This window comes from Schistocerca americana, chromosome 7 (assembly GCF_021461395.2).
Source record: "Schistocerca americana isolate TAMUIC-IGC-003095 chromosome 7, iqSchAmer2.1, whole genome shotgun sequence".
NCBI classification, from domain to species: Eukaryota; Metazoa; Arthropoda; class Insecta; order Orthoptera; family Acrididae; genus Schistocerca; species Schistocerca americana.
The window spans coordinates 576,293,026-576,306,069 of NC_060125.1; the positions used below are offsets into that span (position 1 = coordinate 576,293,026).

Consider the following 13,044-nt stretch of genomic DNA (forward strand, 5'->3'; position numbering starts at 1 on the left):
GTAGTGCAGCACCTCGACGTGGCATGGACTCAACAAGTCGTTGGAAGCCCATCAGAAATACCGAGCCATGCTGCCTCTACAGTCGTCTATAACTGCGAAAGTGTTGGAGGTGCAGGATTTTGTGCACGAACTCCACTCTCGATTATGAACCATAATTATTCGATGGATTTAATGTCGAGCGATCTGGGTCGCTAAATCATTCACTCGAATTCTCCAGTATGTTCTTCAAACCAATCGCGAACAATTTTCTCCCGGTGACATGGCGGATTGGCATGCATAAAATTTCCATCGTTGCTTGGGAACATTCAGTCCATGAATTGCCACAAATAGTCTCCAAATAGCCGAAAATAACCATTTTCTTGAATAATGAATATTGAAACCAACAGCTGTACTGTAATTCAGAAATCGTTTATTCAAAGCATGCTAAAAGTTTCGAAGCGAAAAGCGTCATCCTCAGGCCCCAAGCATAACCTGCCACCAAAGCACGAATCTCAGTGGTATTTGTGATTGTGGCACGAACGTTGATGACAGATTACGCTTGGGGCCTGACGATGAATCTTCTTCGCGTGGAAACTGGTGCAATGTTTTACATAAATTACATTTGCATGAATTACATTACAGCTGTTGACATCAGTTTTCATTATTAAAGTACTTGACGTCTGGATGCTGTCCCACTGTCCCCCTTGGATTTTCAGACACTTAACCATTTCGACCCAATGATAAGCTCTGTTGGACCGGGGAACCCAGTCCATTCCGTGCAAACAGCACACACCATTATGGAGCCATCTCCAGATTGCACAGTACCTTGATGTCAACTTGAGTTCATGGCTGCGTAGAGTTTGCGCCACACCCGAACCCTACCATCAGCTCTTACCAACTAAATTGGGAGTCATCTGACGAGTCCATGGTTTTCCAGCCGCCTAGGGTCCATCCGACATTGTCACAAGCCCAGGAAAGGCGCTGAAGGCACAAGCGTCGGTCGTCTGCTACCATAGGCCATTAACGTCAAACTTTGTCAAACTGTCCTAACGGATACTTTCGTCATATGTTCCACAATGATATCTGCGGCTATTTCATCAGTGTTCCTTGTCTGTTAACACTGATAACTCTTCGAAAACGCCGCTGTTGTCGGTCCTTATATGAAGACCGTCGGCCACTGCGTAGTCCACAGTGAGAGTTAAAGCATGAAATACGGTATTCGCGACACAGTCTTGACGTTGTGAAGCTCGAAATATTGAGGGCCCTAACGACTCCCAAAATTAAATGTCCCAACCGTCTAGCTCCAACTACCATTCCGCTTTCAGAGTCTGTTAACTCTCATCGTGCTGCCATAATCAGTCGGAAACTTTTTCACATGAATCGCCTGAATACAAATAACAGTTCTCCAATGTACTGCCCTCTTATACCTTCTGTACACGATACTACAGCCATCTGTATATGTTCATGGCGCTATCCCATGTCTGTTGTCATCTCATTGCAAATGTTGCAATACCAAAAGGTATACCAATGATATTGTCGCGTAGCTTTATTCGTCCACTTCGTGTATAACTACTTCAGCCATTTGCTCACCAGTGTCTTTAGTGCTACAGGTATACCAAGGAAGACCTTCAAATCTTTATCAATCACTAAAACTTTAACTCCATACTGCAAAGATTTGACACTCCCATAAGCAACAGACGACAACAGTGTACTGCCCAGACACAAGACAGAATGCGGAGGAATTTCAAAGAGACACTCTTCGAGTTTCTTTGCTGTTGTACTTCTATCGATCGCCCGAGTTCGAGAACCGGTAGCTGGATATAACGAAAGTTCTTAAACGTGTGGTCAAGGCTCTTAACAGTTGCTATAAGTGAAGTAATTGCTTATAGAATGTAAAGGTTTTCTCTATCGCGCTAAATAGACTTGAATGATCAAGAGGTCTTAATCTAGGACTTGAACATAAAGTTTCACTACTGGGGGCGAAAACTCGGCCTCTTTGTCACTAGGTGCTGATAACGATGGAGATAAGTATTCCACTATAGTTGTCTTCATGATTATCTATAGCTTTGTAATGTTTATTCTGGTGTGAATCTTTTTTTCCTTCTTTTGTCCTATTATTTGTTATTTTCGTGGCGAAATCCTTGCTTACTCCAGTCACAGACGAACTCATACGACCTTCTCTTTTTTCCTAAGAAATTCATTTCCTTCTTGTGATGCGGTAGTCATGTCCATTACATTTTGCCGCGAGGTGTCAAATAACTCGACGAGGTCATCTTTCCAAATCTGTCGTTTCACATTTGCTTTTTCGTGTCTATTTATCTGTACCCAGCTTTAGGTATCTGTGTACAGCTTTTGTATACAAGCACGGGCATCCTCGTCCGTGTTAACATGAATATTTTCTTTCCTCCACACTTTCAGTACTGAGTACTGGAACATTTAGCAACATTCGAAAGCGTTTATTTCATTTCCTTGTGATGATAAATAAAAGTAAATGTACATGCTCCTTTGAACGGAGCCGAACTGTAACTGACAACCAGAAACCGTCTTCAGAAGCCAAATTACTCTTTTGAGTCCCATTTTAAATTTCGGTTACCTGGAAATGATGAAACACACGAGAAGCCAATTAGTGCAAAGCACTTCATTATTAGAAATTTCGTTAGTTTGAGAGAAAGTGATTAACATGTGCTACTCCTGAATAATATCCTAATTTCGCATATACGTCTTTTGCATCACTGATGCTCGGGCCGTGAGCAAAGTCATATGGGAGTAATATCGCTGAAAAATGGAACATGGTAATAAGGCCACAGCAGACTACCTGTCCCATCCTTGACACACTAGGCGTGTAAGTATAAAAATGTCTGTGTATGTGAATAACTTTACTTTTGTTGTTCTTGAACTGTAATACCAAGATATGTCCAATATCTTTGTAAATGAGATCTACAGATGAATGAAAGAACTAATACAATAAAATTCGTCAGATATGTCCACGAAAACGATATCGTAATCCCTGCGTTATCCAGTACGATGCAGTGTACCAACACAGGATCCAATAAAGTATTTAGGCATTTATACCAGGCAGCGACTTTCAGTTCAAATGTCTTCAACGTGTATGAGTACAAGTTCTGACGCATGAAGGACGACATATTATGGAAGTTTAGGTATAGCAGTGAGTCGTGCAGGATTATCCAACAGTGTCGCCTTGTGCATTAAGCGAAAAGGTCGTAGTTAACTTCCGCCTGTGATGCACAACCGTTGTGTCGAAACTACTCAGTCTTGTTGGTGTATCGGCCGGAGTCACAACGTAGTTGCGTAGCGGAGTTTGTTGTCGTTTTCCTCTTGGCGGCGGTGTTTTCTGCCCGCTCCACGGTGTCTGTCGAGTCTCCTAAATCTGTTCTTCGTCGAGCTACTATTCGTTTCAGTTTTGACAAGAGTAAGCGTCGTGTTCAACCTGGCTCCGTAGAAATTCACAATTGGTTGGCTGATGTTATCCGTGTTACACCTGATCAGGTAGATACTGCTTACTTTGATTCTGATTTGTATACATTCTTTGTGAAGTTTTATGATCCCGTTCAATTAGAACGGCTTCTCTCTCGGGTTGGTTCTAAAGTGTTGTTTACACATCACGATTTGCACTTGCACTTGCACTCCGTCTTCAGGCCACAAGTGGCCCATCGGGACCATCCGACCGCCGTCTCATTCTCAGTTGAGGATGCAGATAGGAGGGGCGTGTGGTCAGCACACCGCTCTCCCGGTCGTTATGACGGTTTTCTTTGACCGGAGCCGCTACTATTCGGTCGAGTAGCTACTCAATTGGCATCACGAGGCTGAGTGCACCCCGAGAAATGGCAACAGCGCATGGCGGCTGGATGGTCACCCATCCAAATGCCGACCACGCCCGACAGCGCTTAACTTCGGTGATCTCACGGGAACCGGTGTATCCACTACGGCAAGGCCGTTGCCGCACATCACGATGGTTCCGTCAATCAAGTCCACCTTGAAAATGCAGCACTCGAGTATACTCTGGTTAGAGTTTCTAACCTTCCTCCTGAAGTGGACGATTCATTTCTTAAAACATCGTTGCTTCCGTTTGGAGTAATACGGCATTCCGATGGGAACGCTGGATAGCACAACATTACTTCCAGCGTTATAATAGTATCCGGACTGTGTACATGTACGTTAAAAAGAATATTCCTTCCCACTTAACTGTCTATGGTTACCGAAGAAGGAACATGTTTTCTCAGAATCGAAAGCGGTCATCTCATATCTGATTGTCCACGCGGTACTACTGTTCTGACATTGTCTTATCAAAAAGTCTTCCTTTAACGTTAGCAGACATAGTATCTACGCAGTCAGCTGTCAATCTCCAGCTTTAAGCGATGCAGGGGCAACATTACCCCCCTACTCCTCTCGAATTTCCATCGTTCCGGCGCGTCCCAGTGCGGCCTCTGTCCATGAGGGACGACGGCTTCTGCAGCGCAAGTCAAACGCCGGCTGACTGAGGACGGTACAAATTTCGAAGACACCCCACGCCAGTATCGTTCTTCTAACACGGTGTTGACAGAGGGTGCACCTTCTCGCGGTAATGAGTTGTCTATTAACGTTAATAATGATTCCAGTATTACCAAAGATGATGTAACTGCTTCTGTTGATGCTGAAATGTGTGTTGAATCTGCGTCCCCCACTTTACCCGTAGACTTGACGGTTCCCGTCTGTTCAGATGTTCCCGCAGACGTTGCCTGATGGCCAGTCTTTACAGTGTTCTAGTGTAATACCACCCCTCCTGCACGCTGAGACGGTGGAGCATCAGGATTCTTCAGGTTCTCCTCCTGATGATCACGAGATGCAATCAGACACCGGCACTGCATTACCTGTCTGTTCTGCACCTGATGTTGCTGATGGTCGTTGATACGTGATTCCTTAGTCGTACCACACTTGCACAGCATATCTTAGTTACCATAAAAGAGGAAGCGGGATAGAATCATGGTTGGTAATCACACTTGATAATTAAGATACTGTATTGGCATTAGGACTTTAAAAAACAATTTGAGAATCACAAATTGTGGACGAGCCACTAGATAAAACTTTGCAAATACAGTTATAAACCCAGCGTACTTAGTACTCTAATAAACAATTCCAATTTAAGTGTAGGGGGTTACTGACAAACTTGAGAACTTCAAACACCCATGTAGGATTTCCCTCAAAATAGATATAATGAAACAATTACAGCTAAAGGGTGACTTAATAACACTTGAGCACTAGTAGAAAGCTAAAATGCCATTACATAACAGGATAGAACCACTTAATTAAAAAAACTGCAACGGAGACACTGATCTTAAAAAAATAAATATTTACGTGCTGAGACGTGCTAAGAAAATATTACAACGAAAAGCTACACAAGGAACTCAGCAGATGCAATGCAGTTTAAGGTTTAGTCAGTTACCAGCCCGTAATATTAAGGAAACTAATTCACATACAGACAGTTTAAATAAAAAATATATATCTACCAGCTTAAATACTAAACTTTGGAAGTGGGTATGTGACCAACTCCGGTTGTGGCCAGGTTCTTAAACGCTGCCAGACCTAGACCTCCAATGACATTTCACTCCCCGCCAAGTCCCTGGCACAATTAAAAGTTTCTGCCCGAATCACAATGACATTCCAATAATTCTGAAAGATAGAAACACTGGGCACAACCTGTGACTCATTTACACATGGACAACTGTATTAATAGAGTTAACACTTTAAAACCATTAACATAAAATAATTTGATTGCAGGAGACACAAGAATATTCTGAGAAAAATTTCAAATAACGGCCACCATTTAACTTGGCCAAGAAAGTCTCCCATAATAATAATAAAGTTTAAAATCTCTGCGTCCGTGAACAAACAATTACGACGACTTACTCCGTATGAGGTACACAGTACGAGGGAGCAGGTTCCACAGCTTCACCGCTTCCCTTCAAATTTCGTTCCCTGCGAAGTCACAGAACTTGTATCTCCAAGCTGCCTATGTCGGCAAAACGCCCAACCAATTTCGCACCACGACGTATAAAGTCATCACACTCGTTCGGCAGCCGTTGGCACTCGTCTCCCCCGCGAATGAGACGAGATCTCGAGAGTTACCCGTCGAAGGCTAATAACCAACTCGCTTCGCCTGCGAAGCGAAAGCAAAGATAGATTACCTGAACCACAATCGAACTCAACGATACATGAGCAATATAAGACTGGTTCCAGCTCACCACCGCTCAACCTCGCCCTCGCCCTCCTACGCAAGACATCGCCCAGGGGTGGAACAGACCCTCCCTACTCATCCCAGCTTAACCTGGCTGAGATGTACGCTAAACAGCTTGTCCGACGCGATCTGCATTATCTCCAGGTTAACCGCGTTCAAGATTTTACAAATACGACAAGGGCCCCTTTATCTCGGTTTTAATTTCCCCTTAGTATCTTCGCTAGTGGGGGCCGCCAAGTACAGATGAAAACTAGGTCATTAATCTTTCCCGAAAATGGTCTACGACCCTTGTTATATCGAAGCTGCTGTCGCCGGGGGGCTGCCCGGATATTCTTCAGGCCCTTTGCCAATTCTCACGGAGGCTCTGAGGGGTGATGGAGGTTGGTAAGAGGTCGTTTACACTCCACAAGTTTGATAACGGAGAATTAACGTTATAGGCAAACATTAAGGCCGCGGGTGTCATCCCGGTTGCCTCATGTTTGGCCGTATTAAACGCCTGATTGAGCCAGGGCAAGGTGATATCACATCTAGCAGGTGCCCGGGCATGGTCGATGGTTAGGGCTATTTTGAAATTCCGATTAATTCTCTCGGCAAATGACGCCTTAGGATAATAAGGCGTGGTGGTAATATGACTAATACCCTGAGTGAAGTAGAAGGCCTTAAACACACGAAACAGAAAGGCGGGTGCATTGTCGCTTACCAATGAATTCTGTGGTCGAACCAAGGTATAACCTTCGACAATTGCTGGGTTGTGATTTCCACAGAGACCCCCCGAGTAGGAAGCAGCAATGTAAACCGAGAGAAAGCATCCACAACAACCAAGATGTAACGGTTGCCTTTCTTTGTCCGAGGCAACGGTCCAATATGGTCGATAAAAAATTATCGAGGGGATACTGCTCCCGAGGCGGGTGTAGAAACACACGAGACACCCGGAAATCAGGCTTTCCCCCTTTTGCAGAGATCACACTGCTCACCAAGTCACCTAATGTCGCGATAAAGAGAGGGCCACACAAAATGTTCGAGGATCCTGCCCAAAGTCTTATATACGCCCAAATGGCCGCCAAAAACAGAATCGTGATAATACCGGAAAACCGTCGGTATTAACTCAATTGTCGATCGCCACTATCTTGCTTACACAGTACCCCTTGTTGAAAGCAATAATCTGACACCGAAACCCCAGCCATGACCCTTTCTCGAATTCGACCACAACACGGGTCCTGTGCCAGCTTCTCCTTAAGCCCACCAAACAGGTTAGGAAGGCCGGGCAAAATCGCCCCAACACTGATGTCCTGTTCGCCTTGCTACTGACCTTCCTGTAAACATACGACTCAGAGCATCGGCAACTGCATTATCCGAGCCTTTAATATGTCTGACCTGAAAACGAAAGGCAGATATACGGACTGCCCAACATACAATTAGGCCAGTCTTCCTTGGCCTAGCAAAGACTCAACTTAATGCTTGGTTGTCCGTCTCTAACACAAATTCTTTATGCTCCAAATAGAAACAAAGCTTTTCCAAGGCAAAAACAACGGCCAGAGCCTCTATTTCATATACAGAATAGTTGGATTCATCAGCAGCCAGTCGCCGTGAGGCATAAGCTAGAGGTCGCCTGTCCCCTTCATGTTCTTAAAGTAAAACTGACACTACCCCGGTATGACAGGCGTCGGTCTGTACCACAAACGTATTATTAAAGTCCGGCACAGCCAACAACGTGGGATTATTAATTGCAGTCTAAAACTGTGCGAAGGCTCTCTGCTGATTTTTTTCTCATACGAAATCGCTATTCTTCTTCCGAATATCATTAAGGGGGGCGGCAAAATGGGCGAAATTGGCAATGAATTTACGGAAGAAATTCGCCGTGCCAAAGAAGCGAGGAACATCTTTTTTATTCCGAGGAGGGGGAAAATCCCGTAAGGCCTTGGTTCTCTCCTGGTCGATGCTTACGCCTTTTGCAGATACCACATGGCCTCAGAAAGAAATCTGTTGTTTAGACAAGATGATCCTGGATGATTTGACTGTGAGGCCAGCCGAACGCAACCTTAGGAAAACCTGCTCCAGGTGAACAACGTGTTCCTTAAAGGTGCGACGGCAGATAACTACGTCATCTAAATAGTTGTAGACACAGATGAACTTCAAGTCTCCTAAGCGCACATCCAACAAACGGGACAACACAGCCGCACCAGTGGCCAACCCAAAAATGGACCCTGTTGAACTCAAATAAATTCCAATCTGTGCAAAACAATGTCACAGGCAAAGATGTCTCGGGAAGGGGCATCTGGTAATATGCCTAATTGAGATGTATGATGGCGAACTCATTAGCACCAGCAAACCAGATAAAGCAATTGTGCAAATCGGGCAAGGGAACCGACTCCACTTTTTGTTGAAGCCTCAGGTAATCAACTACCATACGAAAATCGCTACCCCGGTGTTTTGGCAATAGAAATGCAGGAGAAGCATAGGACTAAGTTGATGGTCTAATCACCCCCTCTTGTAGCATCTTATCTATTTTAGCTCACAAAATCTTCATCTTCGGTGAAGACAGTCAATAAGGGGCCTGAAGGATGGGCACACTATCAGTTAATTGGATGTCATACTTAAGAATCTCTGACTCCCCCAACTTATCCGATAAGACCTGAGGATAGCGCTCCAAGACCTGGTTGAGAGCCTGCACTTGATGCGCCGCAAGACAACCCGTGTCGATCTGCACACTGCACACGTAGCTCACATTCCCTGCACAACACGGCTGGCAGGAACTCAAAGGGAGACGCAAACTTAAAGTAAAAGACACTCCCTGCATAATCGAATACCAACCGGGCATGCTGGATGAAATCGCACCAGAGCAACAAAGGACCCTCAAATTCTTCACTATGAAAAATCTATGAGGCCACGAGAATTTATCGACGTGCAACCACCCCTGCACCTCTCCTACCAGAGGTAACTCTCTCCAATCGGCGACTCGACATCTCTGAAGCGGAGACTGTGGAAACGAAAACCTGCCCAAATATCTGTATTCTATGTACCAGTCATTATCAATTAATGATACAGAACCACCCCAATCCAACAATGCACACATTGGTTCCTGTCCTACCCTAGCACAGACGAAAGGAGTCGGCCGCTGTGGCCGAGTGGTTCTAGGCGCTTCACTCCGGAACCACACGGCTGCTGCGGTCGCAGGTTCGAATCCTGCCTCGGGCATGGATGTGTGTGATGTCCTTAGGTTAGTTAGGTTTACGTAGCTCTAAGTCTAGAGGACTGATGACGGCAGATGTTAAGTCCCATAGTGCTTAGAGCCATTTGAACCCTTTGAACACACAAAAGGGAGCCCCGGAACATGCGTCACCTGAATGGCTTTACAATCCACAGGCCAGTTAGTAAACTCACCCCGTTTTCCGATTCTCTCGCCTCAGCTATTTGAATGAGGGCTCCAAGTACCAGAAAATCCCCTACTGAATGGTGGACCACATGGCAACGGCAGCAACGCGGAACTACTGAATTAAAATTGGTCTTAATATAGTTACTACACGTTGGTGCCTCAGATATTACTTTCCATTGAGCGGCGGAACTCCGCTCATCCGCCCAAGAAATAGCGTCAATAGAATCAACCAAATGTTGAAACTGTTCCATGGAGCAAAGCCGCTGTACAAGGTTAAATCTGGGACGGTCCTGTACTCACATGCCTTCCAACATATGTTCTATACAATGAAGATCGGCCACTCGCATATCCAACGCCACTACGGCTATGTGACCCCTCTCAAAATACGCCGCAAAGGTTTCGTTACACGCTTGGACCTTCCAATAACATCACCGCTCTAATTCGATACGCATGCGCTCCAAGAGCCTTCTACTAATAATATGCTGACGGAGCTGAACTAAGGTACCCTGTTGTTCCAATTACTAGGCTATCAAGCTACTAAGCATACCCTTAGCCATCGGATATAATAATGCTAATACGACAGACTGTGGAGCATGCAACGCATCAGTGTGAATCTGGAGACGGACTAACAACCACAGGAAAGATTTAATTTGGCTCAAATTTTCGATATACGAAATAAATATATGTTTCAAAACATACATAATGGGATTAGGTAACTTAGAAAATAAACTCAACGCGTGTGATCTCACATTTTCAGGCTCAGAATCAGTACTTAAACCTCCCACACTTAAAGCAAGGGCCATGGCGCGCGACTGCAAGCCTCCGGCAACACCAAGCAATTAATGACGGAGAGCAGCCATTTCATCATTGAGATCGATTGAAGCTATATCCGATAAACAATTACAGTAATTGACTAAATGCGCCTGCACGCGACATATTCGTTTATACGTGGATTGAGTAGACGCCAGAAGTGCAAACATCCGACCTGCATCACTTAAAGCTGTTTCGATATTCGACAACAAGACGCCTACCTCGCTAACGATGTCTGTCGGTAGGGCGACAGGAATGTCAGCCGCTGCACGAAGCCTGGCCACAAAATGGGACACATTTCCGTCTTCGGGCAGCCCGCGCACACGGAGTTCATACCTCAACTGCTCTTCCCCTCAATAAGTTACGCCGAGGCAAGCCCGGAGACTCACGTTACGTAACTTCCTGAAACAGGCAGACAAGTCTCAAAACACAATACTGACAATTTTACAACCTACTAAGACACGACTACCAACCAGAGGAGAGAACAGGAAAAGCAAATCCCCTCCCTTCTTGCTCTGCTACCAAGTGATACGTGATTCCTTAGTCGTACCACACTTGCAGAGCATATCTTAAATACCATAAAAGAGGAAGCGGGATGGAATCATGGTTGGTAGTCACACTTGATAGTTAAGATACTTTATTGGCATTAGGCCTTTAAAAAATAATATGAGAATTACAAATTGTGGACGAGCCACTAGATAAAACTTTGCAAATGCAATTAGAAACTCAATGCACTCAGTACTCTAACAAACAATTACAAATTAAGAAAAGGGGGTTACTGGCAATCCTGAGAACTTCAAACTCCCATATATGATTTCCCTCAAAATAGATACAGTGAAACAATTACAGGTAAAGGGTAACTTAATAACACTTGGGCAATAGTGCAAAACTAAAATGCCTTTACATAACACGATAGAATCATTTAATTAGAAAGACTGCAACAGTGACACTGATCTTAAAAAAAAATGTTTACTTGCTCAGACGTGTTAAGAAAAAATTACTAGAAAAAGCCTGCACAAGGAACTCAGCAGATGCCATGCAGTTTAAGATTTAGCCAGTTCCCAGCCCGTAATATTTAAGGAAACAAATTCATATACAGACAGGTTACATACAAAATATATATCTCCCAGTTTACCTCGCCTTGGCGGAAGGAAGATAAATACTAAACTTTGCAAGGGGATATGTGACCAACTCTGGTAGTGGCCAGGTTCTTAAACACTGCCAGGACTAGACCTCGGACGACATTTCACTCCCCGCTAAGGTGCTGCCACAATTAAAAATTCCTTCCCGAATCGCAAGGACTAATAAATGGTTCATATGGCACTAAGCACTGTGGGAATTATCATCTGAGGTCATCAGTCCCCTAGACTTTGAACTACTTAAACCTAACTAACCTAAGGACATCATACACATCCATGTCCGAGACAGGACTCTAACCTGCGACCGTAGCAGCAGCGCGGTTCCGGACTGAAGCGTCTAGAACCGCTCGGCCACAGCGGCCGGCTCACAAGGACATTCCAATAATTCTGAAACATAGAAACACTGGGCAGAAACTCTGACTCACTTACACATGGACAACTGTATTAATAGAGTTAAGGCTTTAAAAACGGCAACATAAAATCATTTGATTGCAAGAGACACGAAAAAATTCTGAGAATATTTTCAAATAACGGCCACCATTTAACTAGGCCAAGAAAGTCTCCCTTAATAACAATAAAGTTTAATATCTCTGCGTCGGTGAACAAACAATTACGACGACTTACTCCGTATGAGCTACACAGTAAGAGAGAGCAGGTTCTACAGCTTCACTGCTTCCCTTCAAATTTTGTTCCCTACGAAGTCACAGAAGCTGTATCTCCAAGCCCTGTATCTCCTACCAATTTCACACCACAACGTTTACCGTCATCACACTCGTTCGGCAGCCGTTGACACTCGTCTCCCCCGCGAATGACACGGGATCTCGAGGCTTACCCGTCGAAGGCTAACAAACAACTCGCTTCGGCTACGAAGCAGCAAGATAAGACACGCTAAAGCAAAGATAGCTAACGGCAACAACAATCGATCTCAACGATACATGAACTAAATTGGACTTGTGCCAGCTCGCCACGGTTTCTGTCGTTCTGAATTGTGCTCCCCGATGCGTACGGTGGCGATGGCTCCTCTATCAAATCGGAGCTTGACGTGCCCACATCAAGAGTGTATGTTTTCGCAGAGTGGAGTGAAACAGCATTTTCAACCTGCACTTGCAGCGGAGCGTCGTAAAAAGAAAAACTAGGATTCCTCGGTATCCTGTGGGGAGGATTAGAATTAGACCTTCTTTCCCCCGCCTTCGGGTGTTGAGGGGAGACGGACGTGATTAGTGCTATTTCCTCAGTGTTGTTACATGGACCTTACAGGTGTTAACGGATGCAAGCGTATACATTTCTAACCCTCGTTGTTAATAGGGTACGTTCCCAATTACGGCTTGCTGCGTTATGCCAGTTTATTTCGATTCCCAAGCTGATATCGTGTATTTACTAGAAGTATTACTTGATAGGTTTTGTCTTCCTGGATACTCTATGTTTTTCAATGTCGCGCCTGAAAACTCTACCGGTGTGGCTTCATTTTACCGATATGGGCTCTCGCTGACGGACGCAGAAACGCTAGATGA

The 13,044-nt window shown here is 44.7% G+C and overlaps 1 pseudogene; it reads right to left on the minus strand.

Annotated features, from left to right (window-relative positions):
• Positions 1-3,822: 3,822 nt before the first annotated feature.
• On the minus strand, positions 3,823-3,939 carry LOC124623446 (annotated as a pseudogene).
• Between the last annotated feature and the right edge of the window lie 9,105 nt (positions 3,940-13,044).